Genomic DNA, 13,286 nt, shown 5'->3' with positions numbered 1-13,286 from the left:
CCACTCGCTGCCATAAGAGCATTCGGCTCAAGAGAACATTTTTTTCAGGCTGTGTTCAATCTGCTGCAGTTTTAAATGTCTCAAGTGATAGGGAATATTTTCTCACTACTTACTGGGAAGTTAGAGTGTGTCAGTTCAAACTAATAAATATCTGGTTTGACGGTGACATTTACACGTTGCCTGCGCCGCTGAGCTCAGCGCGCAAGTTAACAGCTCGCATTCTAAAGTCAGTTCCTTAATTATCTTGTCTTCCCCCCGAAGATTTGTCAGGAAGCTTTCTGATGATATCCCAGATAGATGTGCTACACCAGTGAAGCATGGTTTTGACTTTGACAAGCTTTCTGGGCTCCTGAAGACGCCTCGCGTGGTAGGAGGAAGTGACTCAGCAGTTGCTCCAGGGCTTGTTCTTCCCACCCCCGTACAATTTTCCTTAAAATGCATTTGCTTGAGGGTTATTCAACTTTCTCATCATACATTCAAGAGAAAAAAAAAAAGAATCTTCCCTCGAACAATGCTCTGTATTATTGAAGGCAGTTTGAAGAAAAGAGCTTGTATCTAGGACGGGGTAGAATATAAATTAACATGGAAAGGACAAAAGGAAGTTTATCACGGTGCATGGAATCCAGAATTTTTTCATAGTGAAATCCTTGCTTCTTAAATAGATCTGGGCTCTTTTCCCTTCTTCACAGGTTTTCCACTGAAGATTTTTTTATTAGCAGTCATAAGACAGAGAGAGAAGAGACCAAAAGATCCTATTGCTATGTGTTTTCATGTATTTTTCTCTCTCCTTCGTGAAACATTATGGAGGACAAATAGATATAAATTTTAGGCTTGTGGAATGACACCTTCTGTATGTGCAGAAATTACTTATAATTCCTCCCAAAGTAAATAAATACTTATGATCTCATCAAATTACTCGATTAAAAATCATGATAGAAATACCTTTTCATGTGAGACTCTCAAATATAACAAATGTAAATTAATTCTCAGAAAACCAGCCTGAATGACTGCATTAAACCTATTCTGTGGATTGTTATACAGGCACTTTGAAAATTTCTCTTGTTTATATCTGCAATCACCTACAGTGGCACAATAATAAAATCCTCAAGCCCTCCATCTTATTTGCTGCAACCATGGCACAGAAATTAGAGTGGAAACTTTGGGATAAAAATATGCCATGATTTTGTTAAAATATTTTTCTCCTGAGCACCTGAAGTAAAAAAAGAAAAAAACAACCCAAACCCAACAAAAGCCCCAATACGTTCTTTGACAGAATAATTTCCTAGTGGATAAGAGATGCAGAAGGGGGTATCTATATTTTCCCTGGCAGAGCTATATAGCATCCATATAAGCAAGGTGAGAAAATATGTACTAGCACTAATCAACAGTACTACCAAAGTGGCTGAAAATACACTTTCCTTGAAGATTTAGTACTTTGCTCTAAAGCTAGGAGGGTATTTCAGACAGAGGTCTGTCAGCGCTTTCATTAACTTAAATGATGGAAGACTGTACTCATGTAAAATTTGTAGCGTACATTAAACTATCAAGGGTAACAGCATTCTTGAAACCAGAATTAAGATTCAAAATGATCCTGATAAATTGGAAAGATGGTCAGGATTCAATGAGATGACATTCAAAGTGGGCGAGAGGCAATGTACTTAGAGCATCACAAGAGAAGACCGGAGCTAAAGTGCCTGTCCATAGTGCAGCGTCGTGGCAGAAGTGCAAATCGCATCTGGCTGTATGTTAACAGCGATGTCATGCATGAAACGTGGGAGGTAATTATGCTTTGGTACTTGGCACTGATGAAGGCTGATTCAGAGGACTTTGTTCAGGACTCTCGTATTTTGACCAAAAAAAAAAAGAGTAGGTAAATTGGCAGGAGTTGAGAGGCGTCAAGAACAACAGGAGTTTTAACAAACATCTCTGAGTAAAGACAGAATACATTGGAGCTTTTTAATAAAAAAAAAAAAAGTAGAGAGAGACAGAAACACAGAGGCAAAGGAACAGAAAGAGAGAAGAGAGAAGGAGCCAGAGCCAGGCAGACAGAGGAGGGCTGGGGTTGGGGGCAGGCATGAGCACGGTACGTGGAGTTAAAATCAGTCACTGTCTTCTGTGCTCTGCCACCAGCCCTGGAGGAAAGAAAAAGAAATATTGCTGTGTTTTTTTGAAAAGTTTACTGTTGGAAATTAGCAAACATTTTCACAGTTATTGAATCGTCAGGCAAATGAAACGTGAAGTGTGAATGCTGGGTTAGAGGGCTCCTCTGCCCAGGGAAGGCACGGGGCAGTGATGGGGTGGCTCCCTGGTGTCCATATCAGACCAGAACAAAGGAAGAGCCAAGGGAAGTCTGAGGCAAAAAGTTATTTTTAATATCAATTTTTTAAAATGCAATAATTTGATGAGATGGCATAGTTTTATCTTGGAAGAAACTCTAAAGAATTTCTGCATATGCACAGAGGAGAACAAGTGGAGCCAAGTGAAGAAGGTTTGGCCCTTCCAGCTGCCACCCCCCTTTACACCAGTACCTCCCGCACTTCCCAGGTGAGACTGGGCTGGGAAGATGGAAGATGTCCGTGCTGCCACAGCAGCAGACGAGAGTACCCAGTGGAGGTACGGATGGCTCGAGATCCCATCTCTCACCGCTCACCAAGAAAAGACATGCTGGGCGCAGCTTCTTTAATTTGAGGTAAACACAAGGTTAAGCAAAAGTCAGCTGAGGTTAATCGAAGTATCCTGAGTCCTTCTCAATAACAGATGGTTGGACTAAGCCTGTTCTTGAGGCCTGTCCAACGACACTGTGATCACATACACAGATTAAAGCATACCTTGAAACCTATAACCTAAGGTGAAAACAGTGAAGGTAATCGTCCTGAGGTAAAGCCAGGATGCATTTCTAAGGGACAATGACACTTGCGATATTGAGAATACATAATCCCGTATGTTTTTAATCTATATTAAGTATTTAAAGATGCAACTGAAGACAGACCTACCCAAAAAGACTGCAGATTGATTGCAACGTGTTTATTTTGCTTAGAAGGTACTTAAAATGAGTTTTAAAAGCAAACAGCAACAAATACAGGATAAAACCTATAACCCAGTCCTTGCTCAAGACATAGCTCTGTACCATTTTTTTACTTCTGAACAGCACCATGGCACTTCTGCGGAGCAACGAGGAAGCTAAACACTGGAACTGACATTAATCATACATTATTTGCCACTTCAAACGTCCAGAAAAATTATCTACATTATTCACCAGGTTTGACACTTGCCATAATAGTCAAACAAAGCCTATTCTTCTTTCTTTTTCACAACTCAGCCTACAAAACCTCCCTCAATCCTGCTAAGGACAAGGCACAAGAATTATGATTGCATCCACCCTCCTACAATGATAAGCTCCGCACAATTCTCGCCAGCCATTCTTTCCCACACTTCTGACACACAATATAGGCTGAGAGATTTAGATGCTGAATCCCATGTAATGCTGTTAACCACAATAACAAAGTAACTCTGCTGACATATTTTTAAGGCATTTGCAGTCACAGTTAATAAAGCCAAGCAGTCGGTACTGGATTTAAAAAAAATGCTTGAGCTAACGTTACAGGGTGGCGTTATGTAATTTTTCAAAAAATGTCTGATTTGTACATTTAATAGTGGCATTGACTAAAGACGGGAAGGCCTGGACCTCAGTGGTGGAAATGAAAATGGTATCCATCTTTATATCGAAGCAAAGTAAAGACTGTAATTTCTGTGGGCTCTCATAACTGGATACTTAAGGTGGATTTTGGAGCAAACCGTTAAGCACAGATCTGTCTTAGCAGTTATAACCAACGAGTGCTAAGGCAGAAGGCATGCAAAGCACACAGAGAACATTTAAGTATTTCAGTCTTAATGAAAATCTATGGGGTCGACAACGTAACTGCCATTCATTTGGAAATATCCCTAGCTTTTGGGAGAATTTTTGAAAAACCTCTCCTGGGTGCCTCAGTGGTTTATACAGTGGCCGTCTGAGCTGAGCAACTTCACGGTCCTTCTTAATGAATCTTTTCCAACACATCAGCTAAATGTGAAATGAGTATTTTTTTGCGCCCTCGGTTTTGCCCGGCTCCACGTCCGAGCGAGTGGCATGCTGTTGGTTACAAAACAAAAAGTAAGATGGGGAAGCACTTGTCCAGAAAAAGGAAAATTCTGAAAAGAGACTGCCAGGGAAGGACAGTGGCCGGGGTCACAGATTTTTTGCCTAGGGAAATATAGAATGTTATGCGGAAAGGTCGAAGAATGAATGGCTACGTGGCAAAAGAGAATAAAAGCATAGGATACATTCACAGCTGCCATCCGACATACACTTGCTTGCTTTTTCTGCCCAGGAAAAGGCTATCATTTTATCAGAAATTAAACTGCTGTCATTTATATGCTGCTTGCATCAAGAGAGAGGTCCAAGCAGTGTTTGTGCTGTACGTGATGATATTTTATGCTACGTGTGCTACGCTCAGTTCATTACCAGCACACTGCCAGGTGCACTAAAATACAAGGTATTCAGTATATTACCTGGGAGCCTGCTGTGGGTCCTTCCTCAAAGGAAGGGTTTGTGTGTTATTTGTCCGATGATATCTGTCCAGGCTAGCAATGACAGCTCCTGAAAGGAGTTTCTGCCTGGTTTGGAAGTGGATGAAAATTTTCTACTGACTGTGTGCTGGAAATCACTTAAAGGACTAGAAATCCCTTAAAGAACTAGAAATGCCTCTCCTGAGCATGTCTTGCCTACATTTATCCTCTTTCCTCCTCTTATTTTTATTCCTTTTGCTTTTCTGTTGTCTCTCCGCAATCACGGAGCTGGGTGATCTCTCGCGGCAGGCACAGGCTCTGAGCAAAGGATGCTGCATATTGCGCCGTCGCTGTTTATGTGACTCCCCAGTAACCAAAAAATACATACAAAGAATGTCATTGAAGCATCTGTCTTTCCGATCTGGATCACTGAAGAGCAGACCTGACCATAATACAGGGGTTTCTTCACAGCAATATTTGTGGGCAAAGTACATTATAGAAAGCAAAACAGATATTTTTTTAACAAAAACACAATATATTTTGCAAGAAGACAACCCCTTCTCTCCAAAAACAGTCTGGGGGGAAAACTGCTTCGTGGAAGCCTCCCTGCTTCACCTGGCAAGAGGTTTTGAATAAGATATAAGAAGCTTGTCTCATCTCAAAGCTTTTCCAATAGAAAATACGTCACTTGGTCCTGGTAATGAGTCTAATTAAGTCAAAATCTGCAGAAAGAAGAATTGTAAACAATTATTTTCACACCACCTACTGAAAAAAAGATCTGATGTTGAACTGGAGGAAGCAACAGTGTAACTGGGGCGTCAGAGGTGCTTATGGTTAGAAAACCCCCATAGCCATAAACTTCACAGCGCATATACAGCGACAGCCTCTGCACGAGGCACAAGGCAAAGCAAATGAGGCTGTTTTGTGAATACAAATCACCCTCAGCGCTGGCAACGAGACTGCCCATGCCTTACCTGAAGCAAACAGAATTTGTTTTTGCTTTAATGCATGTTCACTCCTTATGAATTGTTTTCAAAGTCACCTTCTTGAACCTGGCAAGTTCGGCTTGCCATTTCCACCTCTGTCCTGGGAAAGGGGAAAGACATAGTGGCTAAAACTAATTCTGTTCTCTGTCCAACAGCACATGTAGACTTGGCTTAACCTGAGATATGGCGGTATTTGGCCCAGTGTTTGCATGGTGTTTGTTTTCTTCCCCTTGGTCAACTGGAGCTTCAGTGCCTTATGTCCAGGATTCTCCTTGTATGCTCATCTGCTTCTGCCCTAAACCATTTGGGACACCAGCTTTTCAGAGAAAGTGCTGTCTGTTTTTAGGTACATGCTTTGCTCTAAGACCGTTCAAATGATGTGAAGTGAAATATTGGCTGATAAATTAAGAGTTCAAGTGGCTGCTTCTTTTTCCTTTATTTTGTATCATCTCCATTTTTGTGGTTTAAAAGATACGTTGACGCCAGCCCAGAGCTTGAACGCCCCCCCCAGTGAGGAGGGAATGTTAGTGAATAATGTGAATTTAGGTATTTAAGCAAAACATCAAAAATAACACTGTAATACCTGAAGGGATATTCTTCAATTCTTAGAATTATTGCAGAGAATTAAAGTGTTGTTTTAAGCAGCCTGAAATACTAATTATTGCTTTAACGGAGATGCCACTTATAACAAACTACATTTAAAATTTCATCAAGAAAGGGAGCACAAGAGATTATATCGTTCATATCTACATTGTTTGTGGGCAGCAGTAAATTCAGTTTATCAGCAAGGTATTCAAATTAATACAAAATGAACCAGCACATTTACCGGGAGAAAATTTCTTGTCTTTTCTGAAGCTCGCAGACACCAGAAAGCAATATATTACAGCTCAAATCTGAGGCAGTAAATTATGAGGTTTTTCCCTCTATCCAAGGTAGAAACTCAACACAAGTAAATAAATAATAACAACGAAAACCTGAAGCAGACTGCCACTTCTTTCCACATTGACTCAACTAAATCATCCCTTGTGCTTTGATCAGTTTTAGGAGCGAACGCCTTTTCTTTCTAACCCAAAGATCTAAAGACCACCTGTAGCGTGGGGGATGTAGGAGGCGTTTTAGCACATCCCTCCATGAGTTGGTGTCCGAACATTTTTGCCTTGAACAACAAAGGACTGCGTAGGGAGAGCTCATGGAAACAATTACGGGACGTTGCAGATACCCACTCTTTCAGTGCTAGTTTAACCTCTACCCTGCAGGATTCCTGTTTACTTAAGACCTCTGAAGAGCTAGATTACTCTTGTCGGCAGGAGTTAAAGACACTTAAGAACAGGAAGAACACAAAATCACAACCTGTGCGAGCCAACCTCATCTGCCTGGCAACCGAGACTTGCCCAGATCTTACAGCCTAAAGAACCAGCGCAGGACCTCCTAGTGTAGGCACTAATTCCAGGGAAATAGAAATCCTTCCTAAGAGGAAGGGTCATGCTCCCTAGCAATCTTTCCCCTTACTGAACCAGATTTTATCAGGGGAGTTCAGCTCCCCACCTCACCCACTCCCTCTCAGATGAGAACTCGGGAGATCTGGGAACTGCAGCAGGCTGTCCTTCAGAGGGTCGTAGCCCAAGCTGCTGGTTTTCCTCTGTGTCATGCCTGCAGAGTGCACGTCACTATTTGGGATGATTTCTGTGCAGGTGCTCGTGCTAGATTCCTCCCAACACTTCTACTGTTTTCTTCCTCTTGCTCCTGTTCTGTCACCGTTTCGTGCTGTCTGCTTTGCTTCTGGCTTGGTGGGAGACACGAACCCATGTCACCCCTTGGTGGCTTCCTGGGGCTATGTCTTACTGGCTTTTAATTTTGTCTTTTGAAGTACATACCATACTTTTTATAAAAGCTCTGACAAGCCTGTGTTTTGGGAGCATCTCAACTCAGGTAACCAAGAAGCAGCAGAGCTCACTGGATAGGATCTGGCATGGGTCTCTGAAGTCCTGGGTTCTGCTTCTGCCTCAAGCCCAGGAGCTTTCAGCACCTGTGGATAAGTCCTTTCACCTCTCTGTTTATGGACTTTTTGCATATTTGGCATTTATTTTCGAAGCTTTTTGTAGTTTAAAAACATTCATTCCCATGTGCTTGTGTAGAGCCCGACATACTGTGACTCTGATTTCACTTGAGTTTACTGAAGTATGAAGAAATAACTGGAGGGGTCCTATGTTCCAGAGAGGCAGGTAAGGGCTGAAATCAGTAGTACAACCGCCAGTTCTTATTACTGCAAATACACTTGTTTCTTAGCTAGTTCTTTCTTTAAGACATAGTCAAAATTATCTCTTATTGTAGTATATAGACGAAACCTAGAAAAAAATCCCGGCCTTTTAAAGCCAGAGAAAGCGAGTGGTATAAAAGAAAGAAGTGATGTATGTCGAGACAAGGAACCAAATTCGTTTGCTTATTCTTGAAAGAGCACAATGATGTGCTTCCACGTTTAGAGAGTATTTACTTTCTGAAATATTTTTTAGAGAGTGTATTATGGTCATATTCACAATTGGCCTCAGAGAAGGACATGGACTTGGAGCTTGTTCAGAGTAATTTAATCAATCTTATACAAAAAAGCAACAGCCAACCATTATGGCCCAAGTCAATACTAAAATGATTTCCCAAAACTCATTTAAAAATCACTTCCAGGAAACAACTGGTAGCTTCAAAACTCCGAGGCTCAACTATAAATCTAATTTTCTTTAAGGTCTGTAATTGAGCTTTTTTTTTTTAATAAAAAATATATTGTACTGCCAATTCCTTTAAAAAAAATATTGCACATTGGGTGGCACGTCGTCGTGTTCCTGCTAAGTCTTCGTTTTCTAATGTGAATCGATACATTTTCGTAAGATTGTTACCACCTCATAGTGACTAAAACTATAAACACAACCCATTTTGTTACAAGAAAAATAAACACACGGCATAAATTTAATCTGCCTGCCTACCTACCAGATGGAGGAAAGAACAGGGCCAAGTCACTGATGGAGTAACGGCTTAATTACATCAGCTTGTTGTTGACTTATAAATACAGACAAGTCCACTTGCACCTTTGGGAAGTCACCATGCTTCTCCCAGCTTCTGGAAGTGCGTGGCAGTTAATACTTTATTCACAGATTAGACAGATGCACGATATGATCATGAGATAATGGGGAAATAACGTCTTTATTACTACTGGCTCACGTGGATACGTGTATCATGACTATACGTGAGAGCTAAACTGTTCCTTTCACGCACAGAATCTACCTCTGATTTGAAATTCTCGGATTTTGATGAACTTTTATTATAAGTACTAAAAATATATCATAAGTAGTTCACAGCAATTTCACAGACAGCACCACTTACCTCAACAAGATGTTTATTCAGGTACAATCAATGGATGTTTTGACACTGCTGTCGTGGTTTAACCCGGCAGGCAGCTAAACATCACCCAGCCGTTCGCTCGCTCCCCCCAAGTGGGACGGGTTGAGATGGAGACAATTTAATAGGACAGAAAAGGAAGAGAAAATAATAATAATAATGATACAAGACTATACAAACCAAGCGATGCACAGTGCAATTGCTCACCACCCACTGGCTGATGCCCAGCCCGTTCCCAAGCAGCAGCAACACCCCCCCCGCCCCGGTTTTGGTCATCCTACGACTGCCTTCACAGGATAAGGGTTTGGTCAATGCCAAAAGGTGTAGCAGATTTTGGCTAATTTTTTGATACCTCAGATTCTGTTTAAACCAATGAAATTATTCTGTAGGATAACAGGATACTCAGAGGAGCAAAGAACGGTCAGGGTGTGTCTCAGACTAGCCAATGCTGGGTGGGGAGTGGGGAGTGGGTACAGCTCCTGCAGCCCTGCTGACTTGTTGAAATAGTGCCTGTAAAAAAAGGCAAATTTTACCCTTCCAAGAAAGCAGTGTGATGCCCTGTCGAGTTGTTTGTGTCGCTGTGTTGTCATTGATATGAACTGCCTAGAGAAATCCTCACATGTTCTACAAATCAAATAAACTGGACTCAGGGGGAATATTAGGGAACAAGGAGAGAGACGTGTCGGAGGGAGCAGGTGGGATCATAAAACAAAAAAACCCACACATTTTGTCCAGGACTGCGGGAATGTGTCAGTATCTGCCTACCATTAGATGTGTCCAGGAACATATTTCAAGATTCCTCAGTTTACTTGTGAATTTTTGAATTTTCCTCGGCCACTTTTCCCCCTTTTTTTATTTTCCCTCCCCCCCCCCCCCTTTTTTTTTTTATGTGGGGGATACAAGAAGAGAAAAGCGAGAGGGAGGATAATAAGAAAAAAGGAGATAAAGCTTCAATGCTCCATTAAAGATATTACTAATGCAATAGGATGATTACCATAAACCTTCCACATACCTTTAACTCCAGAGAAGAAAATAAAATAATCTTCTGTCTGAGAGTTTTCCTAATGTTTCTGGGGTACATTTAGACAGAAAAAAAAGTCATATGGAAATATCAATGTATATATGATACCAAAAAATAAGCTGCAAATTCAAAGAAAAAGTTACCTCCAGAACTACTTACCTGCATACCCAGAGGACTGCCTATCACATCGGCTTTTAATAAGCATTGGATGGCTTTCTGAAAAAAACGGTGTACCTGAAGCAGAAATTAGAGGGCTGATGCAGGAACCACTGGGCGAGGGTCTGTGGTCTTTGCTATGCAGCAGTAGGACTAGATTATCCTAATGGTTGCTTCTGGTTTAAAATCTATGAGCTTATGAATCATGGTAATGGTACTGCCGCCAAGTCAATTAGCAGCATATATTCCAGGAGAAAGAATTCATTATCATACATTCACCTTCTGCCTTGACACCTGTGGAACTTTCTGTTGGGTCATTTACCTGTGCTGAACTCTTTGATTAGTTCACCCAAATCACTCCAGCTCTGGCCTCTGGAATCAGAAACCTATAGAAACAAAGCCTTTGGCTCTCTGAAATTTCTTCACTTGGTTAATTTTGCTGACAATAGACACAGGGTATCTAAGGCTTTGGCATGGACTTTTCCTTCCCACCGCTACGTATATGTATGACAGGCGGTCACTAGGGTCTATACAGACTGTAACAACCTTTCACAAGACAGAATCACAGAGTCCCAGAATCCCAGGCTGGAAGGGACCTCAGGGATCATCTAGTCCAACCTTTCTAGGCAGAGCCCAGCCTAGACAAGATGGCCCAGCACCCTGCCCAGACGACTCTTGAAGGTGCCCAACGTGGCCGAGTCAACCCCTTCCCTGGGGAGATTATTCCAACGGTGACTGTCCCCACTGTGAAAAATGTCCCTCTGGTGTCCAGTCGGAATCTCCCCAAGGGCAACTTGTGTCCATCCCCCCTTGTCCTCTCCATGGGACTCCGTGGAAAAAGGGAGTCTCCATCTCCTTTGTAGCTGCCCCTTAAGTGCTGGTACGTGGGGATGAGATCCCCTCTGAGCCTCCTTTTCTCCAGGCTGAACAAGCCCAGCTGTCCCAGCCTGCCCTCGTATGGCAGCTTCCCAGTCCTCTGATCATCTTGGTGGCCCTTCTCTGGGCCCCTTCCAGCCTGTCCACATCCTTTTTGTACAGCGGGGACCAGAACTGCCCACAGCACTCCAGGTGTGGCCTGACCAGCGCTGAGTAGAGCGGGATGATGACTTCTTTATGTTTGTGTCTGCCTACAAATATGTTTATGGGAGGCTATTATTCCACCGTTTAGGAATCTAGCACAATTTAAACACTTGCCTACTTCTTTCAGTAGTTTCTGATACGCATTCAAACAACTGTGGAGTAGAAACTAACCACAGTTTAACTGTCCCTTTTCATAAGCTCAGGCTAATGCTGATTGATTTGAAAAGGCAGCAGTAAGAGTTTTTATGACCTTAACAAGGTATATCAGACAATATCGGGTCATCAAGTACAGCGGGGCTATGAGTGAGTACTACCAGTTCTGTGTCTAAGCCAGCAACTCCACAAAGCCTCGCTTGGACTTCTGAGAGACCGCTCGGTCTCCTATTCCAACCTCCAGAGAGTCTCAAGTGCTCCAAAGGCTGTGCTGGTGATGAAGTCAAGAAAAGACAAATTATTATGACAGTTGCCGTTTATGGTGCAACCATAATTTTCTTTCAAGACCTGCTCTTTCAATGAAGCACTTTTTTTGCTCTTTATGGATTTTCCACAAAGCTCCCTATGGTGAACTCAAGCAGTTAGGAGCAAGGAGAACACGCAAGGGCTCTGGCCCCCTCTCAGATTCAATAAAAGCGTCTATAACAGATGGCTAATTACAAAGATAACTATTATCCAAGCTTAATAACACTTAGCTCTTCCAAAAATATCACGAAGAGGTATTCTGGCACACTGTGTTCCAGCACTACAACTGAAGTGAGCCAACCGTGCTCTGCCCTAGGCTGGTGCAGAGCCTGAAAAACCAAAATATCTGTTGTCCTGATGGCTTAATTTTTTCTGTGATCCTTTATCAACGATGGACCTTTATTCAAGACCAGCAAAGGCTGAAAAATTGGATTTGCTTGGCAGGTAACCTTTCTCACTCTGCCAATTAATCCAGCAGGAAAAAAAAAAGAAAAAAGAAGAAGCCACTGATCTGTGAGCAGAAACACCAACAGATCAAAGACTGGATTCGCTCTCCCAGCACTACTGCCAGTGACTGCATGCGACGAGTACTTGGGCATACTGCTCATGCACCGTGCCATTGAAATGGGCATGTCATCAGGATTTCCATTAATCTGGAAGATCAGCGTGAGCTGCTGAGGTGCTGGACGTTCATCAGTATGGAACAAATGCCCAACATCATCAAATTCAGCCTGACAAAATTTCTGGCTGAAGAAATGGAACTTGTCTGCTAAAGGCGTATGATAATCTTAACAGTGCGTGCTCTGGTGACAGGCCAGTGCAATGCTTTTTCCTGTGCTCTCTGGGCAATTAGCCTCAAACTGTTTTTTGCAGTGCCCTGTTTTCCACAGGATTGTCTCCCCCTCCTCCCCCTTCTCCTGCTCCCACAACGTCCAAGATTTAGGTACTGCTTACAGAGATTGAAATATGGGTTAACACCCTCTTACACAGATAAGACTATTGACTATGGCCTGCAAACTTCCTGGAGGAGCAGGTCAGCCTTTAGGCGACTGCAGAGAGGGTGCGATGCCGCACGCCGCGGTGTTGGGAGCCGAGGGCTGGCTGGGGCCGTGTGGCTGCATTACATTGCCGGGATCATTCACGTCTCCCCAGATGGCTCTCCGCTGGATGGCTCGTAGCTCTTTTAGCCTCACAAGTAAATCCACACTTCAGTTGGTGACTCCTGCGTCATGAAGACTTGTGGGTTTTTTGTTGCTTGGTATTTTTTTTTGAAGGAGCCAAGAATCTTTGCAAGTAAAAGCACAGATGCTTGTTCTCCGCATTCCTGAGCTCTCAAACCAGGGTCAGACATAGGCGTCACCTTTCAGCCCCGTGTAGCACACCTGATAAATAGGATTCCTGCTCTCCAGCACCAAAAGGCTGTTCATTTCGCATGCTGGCTGCCCCAGATAGCAAATCTGAGCCATCCAATTTGTCTGCCTCACTGCACAGCGAGGCCTGTGCCCTAACACAGCTTTGTATTCATTCCTGGCAGCTGGGCTCCACGAGGTGGGAGCTGCAGCGAATAAACCGGTCACCGGCTCTGACCGAGCGCGGTAGGCGAGAAGAGGCGCTGTGCTTTGGATTCGCCGGTGTTGATCTTCAGCTAATGTAAA

The sequence above is a fragment of the Phalacrocorax aristotelis genome, chromosome 7 (assembly GCF_949628215.1).
Source record: "Phalacrocorax aristotelis chromosome 7, bGulAri2.1, whole genome shotgun sequence".
NCBI classification, from domain to species: domain Eukaryota; kingdom Metazoa; phylum Chordata; class Aves; order Suliformes; family Phalacrocoracidae; genus Phalacrocorax; species Phalacrocorax aristotelis.
Note: the sequence above shows the minus strand (reverse complement) of the source record.